The following is a 6000-nucleotide window of genomic DNA, read 5'->3' as shown; positions in this document are numbered from 1 at the left end:
AGATGTACTTACAGAATTACTGTTCCTGCTCTGAAGAGAAAACAGCTAAAACCTTGTTATAACTCCTTAATGTTAACATCTGAATGGAGGGATTATCCTCCCTTACAAAAGGCTACATGTTTGTTTAACGCTGTTTTCACATGTTTGAAAGTGAATTTTATAAAGTCTCTTTCCCTCCCTGCGTCTCCCCCTGGCTCCAGCCCTTCGGGTTCCCACCAGGGACAGGGTGAGCCCCGGTCAGCTGTAGTTTTTCCTGTTGGAAACGCTGGTCTCAAAACCGCACCGAGATTGGGGATTTGATTTGATTTCGTGCAAGGTTCCCAGTTCATCTGCATCCCCCCCAGCCCATCGCTGGTTGTACTGGAAGGTCCCAGGGTGAGTACGGTACGGAGGGGGCTGCCGCTACCCCGTGGGCTGGCAGCGCTGCTGATCTGACCAAAAAGAAATCCAGCATCAACAGGAGAAGAATTTGTCTGGTCCCCAGGTCAGGATCAGAGGACTGTCCCCTGCAGAAACGCGATGCAGTGCCCTCACTATCTTCTGTGCCAAGCAGCGTGCCCATCCCAGTGGTGCCGACAGGACCCAGCCCACAACCAGGCAGGATAGGGATGGGAGCAAGTCGAGAACAGATTTCCTCGCAGTCAGGAGCAGCTGCAACACAGTTTTCTCCACATTCAGTTCCAGGAAACAGAGAGATTGGGGAGAAACAGGAACGAAACTCCTCCAGATCTGAAAACCTTCCAGCGGGTCCAAGTCGCCGCCGCCGTCTCCCGCGCTGGATCCCTCCATGCTGCTGGACCACTCCGCCGCCGGCATGGCTCGCACCAAGCACAAAGCCTCTGCAGCTTTTTGACCAACTGTGTTGGTTTTTTAGCAGCCACGATATTTATAAATGGTTGGTAAAATATTTATGTTATGAGCCAGTTTGCCTTGTTGGTTTAAAAAATTAATATAACATTAAATCGGCTCAGAACATTTAGGTTTTTAAAAATTGAGCTGAAAATTAAACAATCGTTGAATTTGTGGTGGGAGTAACGTGGCAGCAGGAATATTTATCACATGCAAAACAAATGGGACCGCCACTTCTCTGCCAAAGACATCAGAATTCAGGGGTATTTTTATGCCCTGAGTAAATATTCTCAATTTTTTTGGAATAGTTTAAAAAAATAATAATAATAAAACCTGGTAGTTAAGGACAATCAAAACAAAGCCAAAGACATTGATGTCATATTTAAAAAATACAGGAGACTTAAAGATAAACTTTTACATTGGTCAAATATAGAAACTAATTATACCACCGGAGCCCCTACAAGGATTTCTCTGTAAAGTCCCTCTGGTTTTGTCCTCTTTAAAGAACTGCTGATGCCTCATGGAAAATACTGATAAACAATTTGTTCTCAAGCACAGCCTGGCTCTTTCCTCTTTCCTTCTCTTTTGTCTTCTACTGCTGAGCTCCATGAATGGAAACAGAGGCCAAACTCATTTTTGATGTGGTTGCACTTCGCGGTTCATTCCAAAACCAGGCTAAGCTGGGGGCTGGTGGTCCCACCACAGCCACCGCTGGGCAGCTCCTCCGTCCCCTCCGCTGCCACCATCCCCAGGCAGGGTTCAGGCCAGGGAGCTGCAGCAGCGGTTTGTAAAACCTCAGGAAACACTGCTTTTTGCTTTCCTTTCTAGGACCTTTCCAAGCCACGAGAGTGTGGTGGTGCCAGAGGTCCACAGGTGGAGAAAGGGTAGAATCGGAGGAGGAAGAGGAGGAGGTGGCTTTTGGACGGTTTCCTCCTGCCCTGGAGACAAATCTTTCTCTTCAAGACGGTACACGCTGGAACCTGAAATAAGCCCTCGAGTTTGCTTTGACAAAAGAGGCAGAAAAGGGTGAGTGAGGAGGAAGAGCTCTTCTCATGGGGATAAATATCTAGTTGAGTAACCCTAGTTTGAGTAACCCTACCTAATAACACTCTTCCATTAATTCTTAGTGTTAGTTGAGTCATCAGCAGAAGAATAACAGCCTACATTTTCAAGAACAACCAGTGATTTTGTGAGCCCGACTTGATGGCACTCAGAAAGCAATCAATTCTGTATGCTCATCCTCCCAATGTCAGGCAGCTTCAAAAGGTCTTGAGATGGGCACCAAAAAAAGCCCCTCTGCTTTTCAACTGCCAGGCAAACACTCATCGCGAATCCAAGAAATGTTTTCATGGAGTCATTGTGCAAGAGCGGGCTTGTCCATTAAACTGTTAGCCCTACCCATGGTTATAAAACCAGAGGTGAAATGGCTGAGATGGAGCAGCCAGCTGAGGAAGAGGGGGAGAATAATAAACCTTGCAGAACACTGCAGAGGAGAAAGGCTGCCGAGAGTATCAGATCGGGCTTGATAAGCTGAACCACCAAGGGAGCAAACAAATTACTTGCAGAAAAAGGACATAGTGTAGAAGGTTGGAGTGGATTGTCACGCCGGTGGATGTGCTAAGGTCAAGGAGAAGGAAAAACAAGCCTAAGCGAGGCGTGGCGGCAGGGAAGGAGTCACTAACCTCCACTACTCCTCACATTCTTTGAATAGCTAAAATAATAACAATAATAAAATCCAAACTGAACTGAAGACACTGATGTCATCTTAGAAAATATTTAAAAGAACTGCATTTTTTATACTAGTAAAATAAAGGCAGCAATTAATTAAATCCCAGCATGCCATAAAAGGCATTTCTCTCGACGGCGTGTCTCCTTTCCATGAGGTGGTTTCTGTGCAATGGCGATGACACACCAGTGCGGGAACAGGCTATTCCTGAACGAGAAAGGAGGTCACGGAGCTGAGGAAGGGCGAGCTCTGAGAAAGGGAGGTGAGAAACACGGACGTGTGTCACGGAGGAGGAAGGGCAATAGCAGGCGGTGGGGTGGGGAAGGGAGCGGAGCATCAGCCGTGCCAGGACCGGCTGCGCGGCCCCGCCAGCATGGGGAGACAGCGGTCTGCAGAGACTGCGACACCAAAGCGAGTTGGGAGAAAATCATTAAGGGAGACCTCGTACTCCAGGTCTGCAAAGTTAAGTAGGCAGAGATGGTGCCTTTTGGAGCCCTTTCAACCATCCAACGCCGGTCGTGGTCAGAGAGGAGAGATGAGCGTAGGTGGGCCACCTCTCTGCTAGCCCAGGCCACCTAAGGAAGCACAGGAGGAATGCGCTGGGGCCACCACCACTGCAAGGAACTCTCCCATCCCTGGGAGGGCGGCTCTCGCCGTGGGCAGCACCGACGTCTCCCCACGCCTGCTCTCCAAAGGAAGCGGTCCAGCCCGGAGGAGGAGCAGCCCCATGGCCAGGCAGCAGCAGAGAAGCCTCTGTCTAAATTGCTTCATTTAATCTATTGTTCAGCTGACTACATTGAAAATGGAGCATGTAATTGTTTCCCCGAATAGAGTCGAACACCATTAAATGTTGGTCTGAAGCTTTGCCATCCAGCAAATATTCCAGCTGGCTGGGGATCCTCTGGGATTGGCTCCGCGTCACCATGGTTACGGACTGTCCACGGCTTTATTCCTACGGTTAATTAAAAAGCCTGTTTTACGAGGCAGCTATGCCCGGAGGTACACTGGTATGCCGGCCCTTCTGATGCCAGTCCACGAACTCCGTACGACCGCCGCAGCCTTGCTCTGCCGGGCAGGCACCGGGTGCCCGCAGCCAGCGGGGGATGCTGCCGGCGACGGGCATCCCGTGCACGGGGCTCTGGGCTTTCGGGGGGGTATTTTGCTGGCCGAGCCCAGGTGAGGGATTGCGTAGGGGCTGTCTTGCTCCCTGGCTGCTTGTCCATCGCCCATGGACGTGCCAGAAGTGGTCCTTGAGCAGAAGCAGGTCCTCTCCGCCGGCGGTGAGAGCTGTGCCTGTCGGTGGGGAGGATGGGGCTCAAGGGAGCAGGATGGCTCTTGCAGGAGCTTTTTGCCTGCAAAGATCAGAGTTCAAAACACAACCCCACTGCCAGGCAGAGGTTTCGCTGTCCTAGGGCACGCTTTTAGCAGCAGAGCTGTGAGACCACCCTCCCAGGCAGGGAGACAGGGAGAGAAAGTCCCGGGGAGGGTCTGGCTTTGGGAGCCCAAGGCTTGGATAGCAGAGAGGGTGCAGCAGAGCAGAGGGAGAAGCGAGCACAGATGGGCTGTGACAAACCACACAGAAAATCCTGCCACTCCTTCCTTCAAACACAGCGTTACTGATGGCTCTTCCAGCGCCTTGAGCTTTCCAAGACGAATCCCACTGCCCAGGGGAAAAGCACCCTGGCCACCGGCTGCGTCGGGGGAAGCAGATACCAGCAGCCGGGCATGGGACATCACCCACCCCTCCCTCCCCAGCAGCCCCAGGGACACCCCCAGCAGAGCGGGTGCTACCAGACAGACCTCGTGGGGAGCAGGGGGAGCCACCAAAGTTACGTGGGAAATTACCTAATTAGTGCACAAAATGAGCGAGCCACGGGGAAATGCAAACAAACAATGCTCCAAAATGGCCGGGCGCAAATTACCGGAATCGGCCCAATTAGGAGAAATAAGCCCCTTCCAAGCACTGCTCACAAACGACCCCGGCAGCAGGAGGCCCCCGCTTTCTTCATGGCGAGGACTCGCTGCGATACACCTCCGAGAGCTGTGGCTGGGTTTAGTGCCACCTGAAGCCCTTCAGCTTTGGGGGGTCTCAGCCTGGGTGGGAAAGAGTGGATCCCTTGGAGGGCCACTGTCGGCAAGGGCGGGATTCATCCCTGCAGCCTTGTAAAAGGGGCAACCCGGATTGTCAACCTGCCCTGTGCTTGCAGTCAGGATCAGGGTCCTATGAGAAGGGAGGGAGGGAGGGAGGGAGGGAGGGAGGGAGGGAGGGAGGGAGGGAGGAAGGAAGGAAGGAAGGAAGGAAGGAAGGAAGGAAGGAAGGAAGGAAGGAAGGAAGGAAGGAAGGAAGGAAGGAAGGAAGGAAGGAAGGAAGGAAGGAAGGAAGGAAGGAAGGGAAAAGAGGAGAGGAGAGGAGAGGAGAGGAGAGGAGAGGAGAGGAGAGGAGAGGAGAGGAGAGGAGAGGAGAGGAGAGGAGAGGAGAGGAGAGGAGAGGAGAGGAGAGGAGAGGAGAGGAGAGGAGAGGAGAGGAGAGGAGAGGAGAGGAGAGGAGAGGAGAGGAGAGGAGAGGAGAGGAGAGGAGAGGAGAGGAGAGGAGAGGAGGAGAGAATAAAGAAGGAAAGCCTGCACACAAATGAGGCTTAATTATAATAATGGTATGTAGCTGATTATCAAAGCTAACATTTAGGGCTGGATATCAGATACCATCTGGTGCTTTGCAGCAGGCTGGGAAGGGCCAGGAGAAAACAAACTCAGGTTAAATCACGGAGAGTGCTGGCTGCAGGGGGGCTGTGCTGGGGGCTCAGCTTTCCCTGGGCCGCTGCAGCATGTCCTCTGCCCCTCCTGCCTCCACAAACCATCCCTCCCGGGCTGGACCCTGCAGGGCTGAACCTCGCTGGCTCTCCTCCGAACCACCGGCCAAGGCTCTGGGTGCTGTGTTTCACACTCAGGTTGTTCCAAAAGCAAAATCTGCGTTGTGTGAGAAAGTCGGTGCTCGGGATTTGTGCTGGTGAGCGAGCCGGCTGCTTTATGAAAGAGAATTTTTGAATCCTTTTGTCAACAGCTAAATGTTTCTGTTGACAAAGGCAATGCATGATGAGATATTATAAATATTAGATTAATTGTATTGTATAGGATTTATATCACATAAAGATCCAAGGATTTATTTTTACCTCTGTGAAAAATAAAGCAAGAGAGTTAAAGTGATTTGTTCAGACGCACTTCCCTCAAAAACTTTGTCAAAATCCGCTCATTCCCACGGAACGCTTTGATTTCGATAAAACTGCATTTCTCAGTAGAAAAACCAACCTGTCAACAATTTCAGCCAGCTCTGCTGAGCATAGTCTGAGCGCTCATAAAGAAAGAAACTGGGTCCGGAGAGGCACTTCCCTGATTGTGGAGGCTGGTTTCCTCATGAGGGGCTGTGGGAG

Source organism: Pelecanus crispus, chromosome 13, assembly GCF_030463565.1.
Source record: "Pelecanus crispus isolate bPelCri1 chromosome 13, bPelCri1.pri, whole genome shotgun sequence".
NCBI classification, from domain to species: domain Eukaryota; kingdom Metazoa; phylum Chordata; class Aves; order Pelecaniformes; family Pelecanidae; genus Pelecanus; species Pelecanus crispus.
The sequence above is the reverse complement of the archived record's forward strand: the minus strand, read 5'-3'. Positions refer to the sequence as shown.